This window comes from Coenobita brevimanus, chromosome 6, assembly GCF_032717465.1.
Source record: "Coenobita brevimanus isolate Jiangsu-jjx chromosome 6, ASM3271746v2, whole genome shotgun sequence".
Taxonomy (NCBI): Eukaryota; Metazoa; Arthropoda; class Malacostraca; order Decapoda; family Coenobitidae; genus Coenobita; species Coenobita brevimanus.
In genome coordinates, this window is record NC_136959.1 from 40,974,544 (window position 1) to 40,991,848 (window position 17,305).

The window sequence follows — 17,305 nt, forward strand, 5'->3', positions numbered from 1 at the left end:
AGACCCTATTGACTCAGTGAGATAATACATTGTATGTGAACATATAGTGACGTGATATTGTTGATGGAACATTCATATATGTATTGAAAAGCAATTCTGGGCGTTAGCAATTGTTGGGCCTTGGAGCCAGACACATGGTCAGTGTAGCGGGGTTTCACCACTCCACCCCCCCCCCCGTAGGCTGTATGGCGTGAGTGGAAATACGTATATAAATGAAGCCAAGGCATAAATATATATTGTGTGAAACATACTGTGGATGGCTTGGTGAAATTATGGAGCCAGCAAGCGTTATGTGTGGCATGAAACAGAGTGTTGTGAAGGGGCAAACCTGAAGTTGGAAGGGGAGAATTACCGGTGTTTTAGGGCTGGAATTATTGTGATTCTGATAGTGTAAATCCGTATGGAATTGTATGAAATATACGTCAAACAAGCTGCGAGTTTCTGTGAACGAGTGTGGTGTGTGCTAAAAATAGCGTTGCCTCATACTCTCAGGGAGAAGCTGATTCACACACACACTTCATAACTCCTCATCTTCAAATCCCTGGTCTAACTGGATCAACACCCCTGGAGGAAGTGAGTTCTGCCAATTTTGTTGATATATGTAATAATCTATTACCATTACCTCTCACACTTTCAGACAAATAACCATTTTCTCCTACAGATTACACATATGAAAGAAAGTAAATCTCCACAGCAGTAACTATAGAAGAGTTATGTTTATGTGTAGTAGGTTATAACAATAGAAAAACATCCATGGAAGATGTAACAGTCTGTACAGATAGGGGAAAAAGAAAGTTAGTAGCATAGTCTTCAGGCCGGTGTGCGAGGAAGAAACAGTGTGTGTAAAAGTTGGTAGCGATCGGAAGAGTAACCTCACTTTGTCGGCCAATTACTCGAAAACTATTAGACATCGATTTCCTGTTACAACCATCATCAATACCACTAAATTCTACGTAAGATCAATACCAGAATGTAAGCCTTTGGTAGCGTTTTGGGGGGTAAAAGGCGAGAGAAATGTTTTTGTTCCTAGCGGTTGTTCTGTGACATGACAAGCGCTCGGAGTAATAACATCATTTTGTCGGCCAGTTACTCGAAAACTATTAGACTTATCGATTTTCTGTTACAACCATCATCAATACCACTAAATTCTAGGTAAGATCAATACCAAAATGTAAGCCTTTTGTAGCGTTTTTGGGGGTAAAAGGCGAGGGAAATGTTTTTTTTTTTTCCCTCGCGTTTGTTATCAGTGACATTCGCTCGGAGTAATAACCTCACTTTGTCGGCCAATTACTCGAAAACTATTAGACATCGATTTTCTGTTACAACCATCATCAATACCACTAAATTCTACGTGTCATTAATACCCGAATGTAAGCCTTTGGTAGCGTTTTGGGGGGTAAAAGGCGAGGGAAATGTTTTTTTTTTCCCTCGCGTTTGTTATCAGTGAAATTCGCTCTGAGTAATAACCTCACTTTGTCGGCCAATTACTCGAAAACTATTACACATCGATTTTCTGTTACAACCATCATCAATACCACTAAATTCTACGTATAATCAATATCCGAATGTAAGCCTTTGGTAGCGTTTTGGGGGGTAAAAGGCGAGGGTTTTTTTCTTTTTCCTCGCGTTTGTTATCAGTGACAAGCGCTCGGAGTACTAACCTCACTTTGTCGGCCAATTACTCGAAAACTGTTTGACTTATCGATGTTCTGTAACAACCATGATCTATACCACTAAATTCTACGTATGATCAATACCAAAATGTTAGCATTATGTTACGTGTTGTGCGATAAAAGACGGTGGAAATGAGTGTCTCTTCCCGGCTGTTACCATTGAGAAAGGCTCGTAGTAATACTCTCATTTTCTCTGCCAATTACTCGGAAACTATTGGACGTATCGATTTCACGTTTGAACCATGATGAAGAGCAGGAAATTCTATATATGTACAATACATAAATATGTAATATTTCTCATAAGAATTCGTGGTTACGTAGACGGGAACATTGCGTACGCCATGCGCGCATCACGAAAGTCAATCACGCACGGAGTGCCTTGTACTTTTTTTCGATTTACTCGAGAACTATGAGGCGTATGGGGTTTTCCCGTCACAGTGGGAAAGCTGGATAATGGGGGCATATTACTATGTAATAAAAACGTTAGGTCCCTGGGAAAACTTAGCTCTCAGAGGTCAGTGAAAATTTTTCGAAAATGGCTATCAGTTTTTGACCATTTTCTCGAAAAGTATACATCGTATCTAAACCAGATTGGTTTCGTTAGAAAGCTGATGAAATTCTCTATAAAAAATTATAGATCATTTTCCTGTAGGATGGAAAACATTCAAACGGCGATGTTGGGAAGTCAAAAATGTTTACTCGACATGCCTTCCAGGGCTCATAACTTTCTGTGCTGTTGTTTTCCTGTGTTTTGGTCATGTTTATCAGATAGAACAAACATCCATGCATACCTGGACATAGGTTTCATGGGAATACATTGATTTTTTGGGGGCGAAAATAAGGCAAGAATGTGTTTCATTCGCTCAAATTGCCCGCGCGCACGCTCACCGGCCGGGCGGCTTCGTAGTCGAAATTCCGGGATCAGAAAACTTATTGAAACTTACCGTGCGCGAAAGGGTGAATATTTCACCAGAAATTTAGAAAGTACAACATCGCATACAAGTTTTTACGTAGGCCTATTTTTGGTTACCTTCAAGTAACACTTCCTCATATTCATGTTTTTTTACGTCCACGGTTCCATTTTTAGTCTGTATATACTGGAAAAATGTTGTTTGTAACCATTTGTAAAAATATGTAGTGTACACCGCTTCCCGTCCGATCAGGGAAGTTAAGCAACGTTGGGTCTGGTTAGTACTTGGATGGGTGACCGCCTGGGAACACCAGATGCTGTTGGCATCCCTATGTGTCAAGTGGGGTTGGTGTAGGATTAGTGCCCCTCCCTGTAAAACAATTAACTCTAAGCCCTTGGCCACCCCGTTTGGGATACATGGCGTCTGGCAATGAATGAATGAACCATTTGTAAAAATATGTAATGTGTTAGTACACTGTAGTATGTAAGTAGTTGTAAGCATGATTCAAGTAGGGCGCTACTGAGTGCTTGCTATCGCTTGCTATGTCTGGTTCGATTCAAACTTTGCTGAATCATGAGTTTTGTGGCCGCACCACCGCCCTAGCCGGTGAGCAGTAGCAGTTAGCGACGGGCTGGGTTGGACACGGATGGTGTCAACGGCTGTTGTGTGAAGATATCAGGCGATGCTTAATATATTATCAGAAAACTCGTCCTAGACTTTGACTTCACCTACGACTGGCGTCAAGGGGCATTAACAAGCATTAACAATGTTACCATGACAATCCGTGAAAAAAAAAAAAAAAAAGACTTTTACCTGTACCAGTATCTAATTGCACACACTGGGCCCTGACAGTGGAGGCAGCAGGAGCACTCCATTCCCATCTGCAGTGACTGCACTTAATAGATACCAGTGCAGGTAAATGTTTTTTTTTCATGGATTGTCATGTTAACAGATACTTGCAGTATTTACTGACTAAAAATAGAGCCCTGGATGTAAAAAATATGCACATGAGGAAGTGGTAACAATATCACATGGAGGGTAATCTTGGGTCTCCCAGACCCGAACAAGTTACGTGTTAGGTAATCTGAGGTCTGAAAAACCCCAGTAGCTCTATAGGGCCAAATCAGAGCCAGATACAGCAATGACCCTACTATTCCCATGAAGGTCATCAAGAGTTAGGAGGGTACTGGGAAGGACAAGTTGTTTGGATAAAAAAAAAAAATAGACATCACATGCAAAAAAAATAAAAAATAAAAAATAAAAATTCTGGGGTCTGTCAGACCCCACATTACGTATCTTGGGTTAAAATTCCTGAGCCAACCATCTGAGAAGGCACATGGTTTAGTTATGTTCATTTTCTCATAAAACATCTTGGCCTTCTCTATTATCACTGGCCCTGTCACAGGTTTCCCTTCTGAGTGCTGTGCCAGAAACCACTTATATAGCACTGCGTAAAGCTCAATCAACTTAAGCTTTTTCATAACTTTTCGTTCGATTGATGGGCCACTCAAACCTTTGGACACAAACTTGTAGAGGTCACACTGTTGTTTCTTTATATCATAAAACGTGGAAGAGGTCACGTTGAACTCTGCCATTAAAATCTTTCTTGCAACACAAGCTTCCAATTTCTTCAATAATTCTACCTTTCGTGAAATAGGAAGCACCTTGTGCATGCGCTTCTTCACCACAGAAGAAAGCTGTCCACTTGTTGAAACCATTTCCCAACGCTAAGTACCCCCAAAACAGGGTAAAGCCGAAACAAAGTTCACCACGCTTTCGAAAGTGACCAGTGTTACCAGATCTCCATTGCCAAATTATGCTAGACTCCATTTAAAATTATGCTGGAACCAGCAAACTTATGCTACTGGGGTGATGAAATTATGCCAACTTTCAGAATTGGTTTATTTTCACAGTAAACAATTATACAGCCCTTAATAAGCATATGGATAGTTTGGGAGAGTGTGTAAGAAGGGGAATCTAAAGGTGAATGTAGGGAAGAGTTAAGTTATGGTCTTCGAGAGAAGTGAAGTCAGTGAATGTACAGTGAGGTTGGATAAGGAGGAAATGGAAAATGTGAGTATGTTTAAGTACTTGGGTAATGTGATGAGTAAGGATGGAAGTTTGGAGGGTGAAGTGCTTGAAGAAGTACAATAAGGAAGAAAGGTTGCGGGTTCCTTGAAAGCAGCGATAAGAAACAGGAAAGTGAGCATGGAAGCGAAAAAGTTACCACATGACAGTATTGTGATACCAACCCTAACTTATGGAAATGAAGCTTGGACGTTGTTCGAGGGACAGAAGTCAAGAGTGAGAGCAGTGGAAATGAGTTATCTGAGAGGAGCATGTGGAGTCACATGGAGAGACAGACTAACAAATGAGGAAGTGAAGGAACGTTGTCGTGTGGATGTGGATGTGATAGGAAGCTTTAGGAAAAACGCTCTGAGGTGGTTTGGCCATGTGGAGAGGATGGAGAGTGAGAGACTGACAAGGGGAGTGTATGTGAGTGAGGTGGAGGGGGAAAGAGGGAGGGGGAGGCCAAGGATGAGATGGAGGGATGGAGTGGAGAGGTATATGAGGGAAGGGGAGGCCAAGGATGAGATGGAGGGATGGAGTGGAGAGGTATATGAGGGTGAGGGGTGTGACCTGGGAGCAAGGCAATAAAATGGCGGAGGACAGGGCGACGTGGAGGCGATTTGTTTATGGCCATCCCGTATGGGATTAAGGCATCTGCCAATAGATAGATAGATAGAATAAGCATACGTAATAGTTGGCACAGGTCAACTGCACTGCACATAGAAAAATAAAGGGATCTCAGAGATAATACTGAATAAGAACATAAAGCTGACTTTCAGCTGTTACAAATTAAACAAGGCTAAACACTTTTGTGACTGAGATGAGATCGGTGTCATAATCCTTCTACTTTCTACATAATATTTTGTTATGACTGAAATGCCCTCCCCCACGAGACACCCACGGAAAGGTGTTGCAACACCCACTCTGGGAAGGACCCACAGCCCCACACCCACCCCAGGAAGACACCACAGAGGGGCATATGAAGAGAGCGCCGGGCACGAGCGAGACGGGCCTAGGTGGCCCAATGACCTACGCCCCTATTCCACTCAACATGGCCGCCAGCAGGAGAGCAGTTCCAGCCAGCTACACCACAGCTGGGCCAGCCCTTGTCAGGATCAGGGTGGGACTTGTCTCCAGACAGTCCCAAGCAGCACCACAGTGACGGCCACTGTATGCACCGGGGAAGGGACGGCACTGTACGACCTTCAGCTGTTGCCCCCTGCAGCCCTTTGGTGAAGGCCACTGTACGCACTGGGGAAGGGACGGCCACTGTACGCATGTCGGCTGCAGCCACCCCTGGAACCAGCCCTGTGGTGACAGCCACTGTACGCACTGGGCAGGACGTGACGGCCACTGTACACACGTCGGTTGGTAAGCCAGGCAGAGGCAGAACCACGGTGATGGCCACTGTATGCACTGGGGAAGGGACGGCCACTGTACACCCTTCATCTGCCTCCTCCTTAGGGAACAGCACCGCAGTGACAGGCACTGTACGCACCAGGAAAGGGATGGCCACTGTACGCCCTTCAGCTGTTGTTTCTAGGGCTCATGGAACCATGGTGATGGCCATTGTACGTACCAGGGAAGGGATGGCCACAACGCCCTTTGTCCATGGCCCCTGAGACTACCCCTTAGGAGGAAGTCCCTGGCTCGGCACACCACCCATCTGGAGGCCAAGTGGGACGTCTCTCTCCCTCTCCTCACAGGTGCAGTCCTCCAGAGGAGTTGCAGCTTGAGGAGTTGTGGTAAGGGCCTCTCCTGGACCTGGGGATCCACGCCCTACAGGCCGCCCCTGGATGATGCCTGACGTTGACGGACGTCATGAAGAAGGGACACTGCAGGCAGCTCCTGACAGTGGTCTGACTCAGTGGAGACCGCAGCCCTCATCCCTTCAGGAACACCCCCAGGACCCCTTGAGCCCCACTTCCAGATGCCCCTCCACCAGGCACCGATGCAGAAAAGCGCGCCTGTTGGCCCTGTTTGGTCCTAGTCCCGAGGGCCACACCACAGGTTGAGGCCCCACCAAGAAAGGGTCTCCCTGTACTCCGACTTGCAGCCCCACTCGGACGACCTCGCCAATGGCAGTAGTTCCGTGGCTCCTGAGGGAGGCACACCTGACGACCTGCCTCCCACACCTGGATGCCATCTGTAATCCACCCAGGCCCAGTAGTCCAGGAAGAATTGGGCAGCGTGTTTCCCTGTGCCCTGTGTATGTGTATGGTGAAACCTGACAGTGCCCCTAGTTACTTGGCCTTATAATATCGTGTGCACCCAGGCCTTACAGTGTCTATATCTATTTGGCCATGTACTATTGTGTATGTCCAGGCCTGACAGTGTCCATATTCATTGGGTCATATAGTGTTATGTGTATCCAGACCTAACAGTGTCTATATCTACCTGGCCATATGCTTTTGCACATATCCAGGCCCAACAGTGTCCAGATCCACCGGGCCATGTATTGTAGTGTATCAGAGCCTGACATTGCCATATCCACCTGGCCATATGTTACTGTAATATCGAGTATAGTATTGTGTATAACTAGGCCTGACAATGTAGATATCTACCTGGCCATATTGTATATTACTGTTTATAGCGAGGCCTGACAGTGTCCATACCTAACTTGCCTATATATTGTGTATCATAGCCTGCCTGTGTCCATATAATATCGTGTACACACAGCAAAAAAACTATCGTTACAGGGGGGTCCGATGTGTTTCATACTGAACAACCTGGCTGTCTCGCTAGGGTTGGTAAGCCTGACAGTGGGTGAGTTGCCAAATAAGACGAGGTTAGAAATATGCATGGGAGAAGCAATGGATATAGCTTAAAATAAATATGCAACAAACACACGCAGGGATACCAATGGAGGAGGCTGTTATCAAAAACCTTCATTCGTGTGTCATTTTATATCGCGCAGAAGGTGTAACGATAGTTTTTTTGTTGTGTGTACATTGTATATTCGTTGTATACTGTTAAGGATAAGAATTGAGACAATATATGTGTAAGGTTGGTCTGCTGAGTTTTTATGCCTTGTTCCTCTTGTAGTGTGTTCTAGTTCCAGTCTCAAAAGAGAATCCCACTCAGTAGCTAGTGTTCTTAGGACGAGAAGTTGACCTAAAAACACCTAGCATAACACTGGCGGCCAGCGGTGGTTCTTGACCTGATCAGAATACAGAGAGGAGCAAAAACAGGGAAATCCAGCACCATGGCGAACAAATCCCATATCCAACTGCCAAAATTCGATCCCGAACAATATGACATCAGTGTATACCTGTCCATGATTAAGTCAGTACTGGACATAGGCTTTGAGAACGACAGGGAAAAGATAACTGTCACGCTACCATGCCTGGGCAAGGCAGTATCGAGTATAGCCTCGAAGATCATCCTGGAGCTAACATGGGAACAATTTATACAAATTGTGAAGCAAGCAATCAAGCCATCCTTGGGCAGAGTAATAGCTCTAGCACAACTTGACGCCCTCACCTACGACAGAAACCTTGACGACACACTCATACAGGCCAGGTGACTCATCACTGCTGCCTACCCAGAGATCGACGCAGTCATATGGGAACAACACATATTCAACATAATGTTGAAGATCCTCCCTAGCACCATAAGGGAGCATTTTACCATATACGACCCGTCAGGAGACCTTGACAGAGACGTGCAGCTCGTGCAGTGCCTCCTAGCCGCCCGCTCCACTCGCCAACACATCGGTGCAGTAAGCAAGTTGACCCAGAGGTCAACACAACACCAGAAGCAAAGAACGACCCCCTCCCAACCAAGTCCTTCACCAACACCTTCAGTACCCAGGGCACACCCTACAAAGAACGCCCCAGTCCCAAAGAAAACCCAAACCTAATATCCATCAACCTATGGGAATTCACCGCCTGCAGCCGCAGCTGCCCCTTCCACGACATTCGTGAGCAAGTGAAGGCTGCTCGGCGCAGGATGACTACCCAGGGTCACTGCAAGGTATCGTCATTAGATGATGAACCACTGAGGGTGATGCTTCATGCACCGACTATGCTGATCCTGGGAAAATAGAGCCAGAAGAGGAGGACACCCCACAGCAGATTGATTTTTAGGTCCTCCCCCGCACCTCCCCACGGTGGCAGGGGCCATCTTGCAAAAATACTGGCTCCCAGTCTACGACAAGATGAGGCTGAACAGGGTAAAGGTAAGGCTGCTGGTCGACACGGGAGCGGCCAGATCTTGCCTCTACACACACTTCTACTCCCACCACACCTCCGTCTTCGGGCCACTCTTCCCCACCTGAGCCCACCTTGTAGATGCAGGGGATGGCCCCCTGCCAAAACATGGGGTAACCTGGGCCCTACGAGCCGACACCCATCAGCAAGTTTCCTCCAAACACAAACTCATCATGTTCGACTCAACTTGCCGTGCCTATAATGGCTACCTGGGGCTGGACCTCCTTCAGATATTACACATAAACATCGACTGCCACAAGCGGCACCTCCAGTTTTAAAAATCTCCAGCCTCCCCTGCCCAGCCACTTTGCATGTGCATTTCCCCCCTCCCTTCCCCCCCACCCTATCCTCCACCCTACCCAACCCCCCCTACCATCGCTTCTGCCCTGACCATTCCCCCCCAACACGAGGCCTGACTACAGCCGAACAGACCAACAGGTACCTCTGTCCTGTTCTCCCCCAACTTGCCACCAGGGGCCTTCTCCTCCTGCCTGATGTCACCCACCTTCTTCCCCCCCAACCTCAGAGCAGTACACATTGCAAATCCCTCCATCACACCAATCAAACTCCCCCGAGGATTAGTGGTGGGAGAAATGGAAGAAGCCGAGCCTTGTGAAACCCCCCCATCCCCCGCCACCCTACCCTCCCTACCTGACCACCTCTCGTCCCATCAAGCAAACAGCCTCTGACAACTCCTCCTGGACTTCCAAGACCTATTTTCATCAGGACCAGCAAACATCGGCCACACCACCTACCTTCACCACGAAATCAACACCACAGAGCTGCCTATTCACTAACCTTCATGGAGAAAAAAAACCTAAACCACAGGCTGAAGAATATTGGCAGGTCCAGGACATGCTCAATGCCGGCATTATCTCCCCCTCCACCAGCCCCTGGTCCCCACCTATCGTCCTCGTCAAAAAGAAGGATGGCACCATGCGTTTCTGCGTCGATTATAGAAGGCTTAATGACGTGACCACGAAAGACGCCACCGCCTTACCCAGGATAGACGACTCCCTCGACTCCCTATATGGATCGTCATGGTTCTCCACCCTAGACCTACAGTTGGGGTATTGGCAAGTCCCCGTCCACCCCAAGGACCGAGAAAAAACAGCATTCTCCACCAGTAATGGAAAGCATTACGAATTCAATCTCCTCCCAGTCGGACTCTGCAACACCCCCACCATGTTCTCCCAACTGATGGAGTTGGTCCTCAGCAGCCTCATCTGGGAAATCTGCCTGGCGTACCTGGATGACGTGATTATTTTCAGCAGGACATGGGCTGACCATCTCCAGCCCCTCAAGCAGGTCTTCCTGCACATCTGCCAGGCCGAGCTCAAGCTCAAGCCTTCTAAATGCATCCTGGCTGAATGGTCCTTCTCCTTCCTGGGCCACATAATCTCAGCAGAAAGTATGTTTCCTGACCCCAACAAGCTGCGAGCCATCACAGACCTCTCTCTACCAAAAGATGTCCACGACATACGCGCCTTCCTCAGGCTCACCTCCTACTACCAACGCTTTGTCAAGGGATTCGCCGATATCGGTAAACCCCTACACGACCTAACCAAAAATGGTGAACCATTCATCTGGACCGAGGACCACATCACCGTCTTTGACACACTCAAGCCAAAACCCATCACCACCCCATTTTTTTTTTTTTTTATGTGTCCGACTCTGGGCATAGGCTTCACAGCCTGCTCTCAAGGCCCAGTAGTCCTCCTACATACCGTACACCTCTCTACATGTCACCACTTCGGCACTAACGCCCACCGTCCATATTGAATACATGCTAGGGCTGTCTCATACAGGACTGGTGTATTGGTATTAGTGGGGGTATATTTACGACATGTTGGCGGGTCATCTGGTAGATCAGGAAAGTCTGCTTTTTATGAAATTCAAATTCTTAAACTGTTCCCTGCCCCAGCCGGGATTTGAACCTGGGTCCATCAGGATTGATGTTGCCTTCCCTGACTACACCCTACTTTTTTGCCTGTACACGGACGTGTCTTTAGTGGCAATTGGCGCCGTCCTGGCCCAGGTACAAGAGGGACGAGAGCACATAATTGCCTGTGCAAGCTGTACCCTCAACCAAGCCGAGAAGAGTTATTCAGCCACCAAGCGTGAATGCCTAGGTATTATATGGGCTCTCAATCATTTCCGGGCATACCTCTCTGGCACCCACGTCACGATAATCACAGACCACCAGTCCCTCTAGTGGCTACAGCAATCCAACACCATCAACGCTCAACTCAACAAATGGAGAGAGGCCCTAGAGGAGTTTGACTTTGAAATTGCTTACAGGCCAGGTAAACTACACACAAACGCCGACGCCTTATCCCGCCTACCCATCAATTCCATCGACACCGCCCCCAGCCTTATACAACAATGGCAAGACAAGGAATGCCCACCCTGGATACCACCCCAGGTCTTCTCCAAATTCCACAGGCACAGCGATCACCTGTTTACCTAAGCCGGATGCATGGTCCTCGACCCCAACATCACCCTTGACGCCACGACCCAACTACATTCAAATAACAGCATCCACCTTGGCACAAAAAGGCTCTTACAAATGTTCAACGGCACCTACTGGACCCCCGGGCCCTCCAACTTAGCCAAGCAAGTCATCCAAGCCTGCCGAGCCTGCTCCCTGGATAAAGACATCACCCTCACACCTGGGCCGTTGGGAAAAATCACCACCCACAAGCAATGGCAACTGCTATCTCTAGATGTAGTCAGGCCCTTACCTCCAAAAGCTGGGTGCAATAACATTCGTGGATGTGTACTCCAAGTTCCTCATCGCCTGCCCTGCCAAGGAGCACCATGTCGTGGCCATGGCCAACATTTGTCCGCCATATTTCTCCCTACTTTGGAATTCCCCAAGCCCTACACTCCAACAACTCCCGAGAATTTACAAGCAAGATCTGGGAAGAACTGGCCACCTTGTTTGGTTACCAGATCTCCCACTCCTCCCCATACTGGCCTCAAAGGAATGGAGTATGTGAAAGGAGCCATTGCACCCTCCTCAACCATGAATGGGCTCAAATGGAAGAAACAGGCAACGAGGATTGGCCGGCATATTTTAAAATAATACAGTGCGGCATGAACACCTACCCAAGAGACGATGGTATCACCCCCATGAACGGGTGTTCAGAGAAACCCCCTCCTGCTACCCCTTCGACACCACCTCCAACCACCCTCCCCATCCCCCACCTCCGACTCCCTTCATCACCTCAAAAGGCGAATACACCACCTCCAACAACATCAAGATCTCCAGCCAGACATCACAACATCCAACCCCTACAAAACCGGAGATTTCAGTAGTGATGGCACGCCTACAGTCCCGAACAAAATCTTGCCACGATTTGAGGGGCCCTACACCATCATCAACATCCCAACCTCTATTAAGTAACTATACAACACCATGGCACCACACACACGTATCGAAACTGCCATACGCGACCATTTTGTGCACCACACAGCAACATTCACACAGACCGCACCTACTCAACCCCACATCATGCCTCCCCACCACCTCGCTCCTTCCCAGAACATTTGTCTGATTCATACAACTACTCCTTCACGCCCTCCTCCTCCTCCTCACCGTCGCCCACCCCCCCATCCACCGACACCTCCCCCACCCCACCTACCCACAACGCCACACCACCCCCATGGGACCCTGACGCTTCATCGGCGACCTCACCTGACACCTCACCTCTCACCGCCATGCCACCACCACCTGACACGCAGGACAATGCCCCGGAACACCCCCACCCACCTCCCGCCACCGCACCACAACAACCACACCGCATGACACCCACCACTCCTCCCATGCCCACTAAGACACCCTCCACACTGCAATTCTCCTCACCCGCTGCCCACGCCACACCGCGCTCCAGCCCACCACCCACCATCACCACCACCACACCTCACTCACCACCACCCACATGTTTGACCCACCACCTGTGTACAGCCAATGCACCCCATACAACAACCACACCAACCCCTACCCATACACACTCCATCTATGTACACACCCCACGCACCAGCCCCTCAGTCACAACCACCCCACATACTCCTCCACTTGGGCGTTCCACTGCCCACACAAGCACACCATGTGGACCCACCACTCCACCATCAACACCAGTCCTCACCACCACCATGACCAGATCTGGGTGCCTCTCTTGCCCACCAGTCAGATATGCCACCATGCCCTCCCCTGTGCCCCCAACATCACCACCCCAACAAGCCCCAACACCCCCAACACAGCCCCCATCACAATGAGACTACACCAGGTGCAGTGGAAGTTTCCACCCACCCAATCCCCCAGGGAGAAGATTCACACCTACCACGGGAGCTCCCATAAAACCCCGGCCGCCTTGCCCCTCACCAGCATTCAGTCGGGGAAACTCAACCACTCACCACCACTGGAGATGAAGATACGACGCGCCACCTGGTCCCCCGCCCAAGGGCACTCCCACAGGATTTGGGGGACACTCCAACTACTCCACCTCCTTCAGGCACCACACACCTCCACTCTCCACATCAACTATGCCCCACATCAGTAGCCCAACCTGTTCACTCACCACTGGACTGCTCTCCTCCACCACCTCACACCCACACACCAGACATCCACCTCGGACACCTACCACCTCCAGCTACGGGGACGTGACTTTTTCCCTACCGATGGTGGTGAAATGCCTGCCTCCATGAGACATCCAGGGAAGGATGTCAAAACAACCACCCCGGGAAGACATCACGGGGGGTGCACATGAGGAGAGTGCCGGGCCCGAGCGAGACAGGCCCAGGTGGCTCACGGACCTACGCCCCTATTCCACTCAACACGGCCGCCAGCAGTCCTGGCCAACTACATCGCAACCGGGCCAGCCCTCGCCAGGACCTGGGTGGGACTTGTCTCCAGACATTCCCAAGCAGCACCACGGTGATGGCCACTGTAGACACCGGGGAAGGGATGGCCACTGTATGCCCATCAGGTGTTGCCTCCTGCAACCCCATGGTGACGGCCACTGTGTGCACCAGGCAGGACGTGACAGCCCCTGTACGTATGTTGGCTGCAGCCACCTCTGTAACCAGCCCCGCGGTGATGGCCACTGTACTCACTGGGCAGGATGTGACGGCCACTGTACACATGTCGGCTGGTAAGCCAGGCAGAGGCAGAACTGGGGTGATGGCCACTGTATGCACTGGGAAAGGGACGGCCACCGTACACCCTTCAGCTGTTGTTTCTAGGATTCGTGGAACCACGGTGATGGCCATTATATGCACCAGGAAAGAGATGGCCACTGTACGCCCTTCGTCCATGGCCCCTGAGGCTACCCGTTTGGAGGAAGTCCCTGGCTCGGCACACCATCCATCCAGAGGCCAATTGAGACATCTCTCTCCCTATCCTCACAGGTGCAGTCTCCCAGAGGAGTTGCAGCTTGAGTTGTGGCGAGGCCTCTCCCAGACCTGGGGATCCACGCCCTACAGGCCACCCCTGGACCACGTCCAACGTTAACAGATGCCATGAAGAAGGGACACTGCAGGCAGCTCCTGACGGCGGTCCCACCCATTGGAGACCGCAGCCCTCAGCCCTCCAGGAATACCCCCAGGACCCCGGGATGGGACCTTCCAAGACCCACTTCCAGACGACCCTCCACCAGGTGCCAACGAAGACAGGCACACCTGTTGGGCCTGTTTGGTCCTAGTCCCGAGGGCCACACCACAGGTTGAGGCCCCACCAGGAAAGGGCCTCCCTGTATGCCGACCCGCAGCCCCACCCAGACGACCTTGCCCCTGGTAGTAGTTCCATGCCTCCTGAGGGAAGGCACACCCAACGACTTGCCTCCTACACCCGAGCACCACCTGTAATCTGCCCAGGCCCAGCAGTCCAGGAAGAATTGGACAGCGTGTTTCCCTGTGCCCTGTGTATGTGTATGGCGAAACCTGACGGTGCCCCTAGTTACTTGGCCTTATAATATCGTGTGTACCCAGGCCTTACAGTGTTGTCATGTAGTGACGTCGGTCCTTAGGACTCTGACCACGACGAAGGGCCAGCGCCGTGCTATGTGCCTCCTGGCCCTATTCGGCCCTAGCCCAGAGGGTCCCGCCTCACTCAGGGCCCCTGCAGAAAGAGGGCTGCCTACTACGCCACCCACCAGCTCCCGTAGGACCCGTGGTGACCTCTCAGACTACCTACACCTGGACTACATGCCTGACGGCCCGCCCCTGATGCCCAGCCACCTCCTGCAGCTACTGGTGTAAGGGTCCCCTGCCTGGCACGCCTTAATGCCCCTCTCAGCCTGCCCCATGAGTAGAAAGACCCTGAGGTTGTTGTTTGTTCCCTAGTGACCAAAAAACACGATCTCCAGTGAACCAGCCCCCCCCCCAGTGCCCCCAGTGTCGCCCTCCCCCCCGTCTTTTCCCCCCCTCCTCCCATGTGGAAACAGTGAACTTGGCGCCACAGGGAAACTCACATGCGGAGTGTGGGGTGAGAGGCCCCGGGTTGTCCCCAAGTGTGAACTACCCCCCTCCCCCAGTGCTATACACAACGGACTCTCTCACTCAGTACCAGTGCCGTGCCCCCCCCCTCTTGCTCCCATAGTTGTCGTATGTTCTCCTCTCCCCACTTTTCCCTCCCCTCTGGACCAGTCTAAGTCAGTGTATGCCGAGTGTATATATGGAAAGTATGCTTCCTATGACTGGCCCACTTAGGGGTACTATACCACCATGGAGCCCCCCCTCTGTCCCTATCACTCGAGTAGACAATAAGTGCTACATTCTTCCATTCTCTGTTATGTGCACGTAGCATAAGGGTAGCTAGGGTATCGTCCATGTCTCGCGGATGTATATAACTAACATAGGATGCCATTCATGTCACGCGAACGTGTATGAGAATTAGAATATACTGCCGTCCATGTCACAGGTTGGATATACTGAAACAGACGAGATTGTAAATGCTATATACACGAGAACAGAGCACACCTGGTATATTATATGGGATGTATGTGTATCACTGTGTGGAAATTGTCCTGTACAAGAAGAGATATATTACCGTGTGTTGGTCAAACTCTCTGAACTAGATGGAGATACTTAGTGTAGGACATAGTCTTCTGAGTCATATTACTACTTTGTATCACTTAGGTTTTGATCAAGGATTGTTGTGTGTAATTGGTTATTGTTAATATATACGTGTGCCTTTGACCAGTCGTGTTTGGACTTACCTTCCTTCTCTGTGACTGACCCGGTCGAGAACAAAGAACCCAAGGTTGCACCGTACCTAAACTCGAGAAGTTGGGACTCACAATACGTTGTATAACATGCCAAATGTACCAAAAGTATGCTAAAATTATGTTAAATTCTTGAGTATGCCATATATTATGCTAGCCAATGAAATTCTTCTCAGATTATGCTAAAAACATAAAATTATGCTAGGTCTGGTAAGACTGAAAGTGACCCTCACAAGGACAAACGTGGCGGCCAAATACACAATAGACTTGTACACATCACTCATACCTTCTCACCCAAGAGTGCTGGTAGCTAGGCAGTAAGCCTTATGGGAGGAGTAAAGTCTGTGATGTCACATAAACTCATACATTACTGACAAAACAAGGCGTCCTTTACAAAACTGCCATGTGCCGATACATGTCGGAAAGTGTGCCGAAAAGCCAGAAAACTCTCGGAATGGGACTATTTCTTAAAAAAAAAGTGTCGTAAAATCGGATTTGCCGAGACGTTCTATGCCAAAAGACAGGTCTTTCATCGTATATATATATATATATATATATATATATATATATATATATATATATATTGTTACATAGCCTATGATTTCATCATCCTTTGTGTAATTCTAACGTACAGTGTGCTGCCTGTTTGATCACGAGCATGTTCTGCCTCAGTCCCCCCCTTCTACCGTTATAGTAGAGTAAGTCGTTCTTTCTGTTGTTCAGAGCGGGATTGTCAACTCTTTGTCCCCATGGCTTCATTTGCGCGTCCTTCTTACAAGTTGTATCAAGCTCTGCTGGCCCCTATATAATGAGCTCAGTCTCTCCATCATTGCCACTTAGATCTGCTCCTCATTTTGTTCACATCTCTGTCCTCCCCTGTACAGTTATTATTGAGTGCTCAGGAAGTCTCCAACCATCTAGCAGCTGTGTAATTTGAGTATAAGTGTTGTTGCATTTTGTTCTTGTACTGTATAGCATAAGTTAATTTGTAGGCCTAGTGAAGTTTTTTGTAATTCATTTTGTCAGCCATCATTAATAATATTTTGTATCTGTAATAATATATCTTGTGTTAACTGAGCCTTACCCAGTGTATTTTCATTTTATCAGGGCTGACTTAGATAAATTTACTCTTGCTAATTTCGTGTTAATAGAGGCTATTGCAGTTAACCATATATTTAACCTGTTTTTTTGCCATTACATTATCCTTATGAGTC

At 49.0% G+C, this 17,305-nt stretch overlaps 1 pseudogene; it reads left to right on the forward strand.

Annotated features, from left to right (window-relative positions):
• Nucleotides 1–2,790: 2,790 nt before the first annotated feature.
• LOC145403086 (5S ribosomal RNA) lies at nucleotides 2,791–2,909 on the forward strand (annotated as a pseudogene).
• Nucleotides 2,910–17,305: the final 14,396 nt, after the last annotated feature.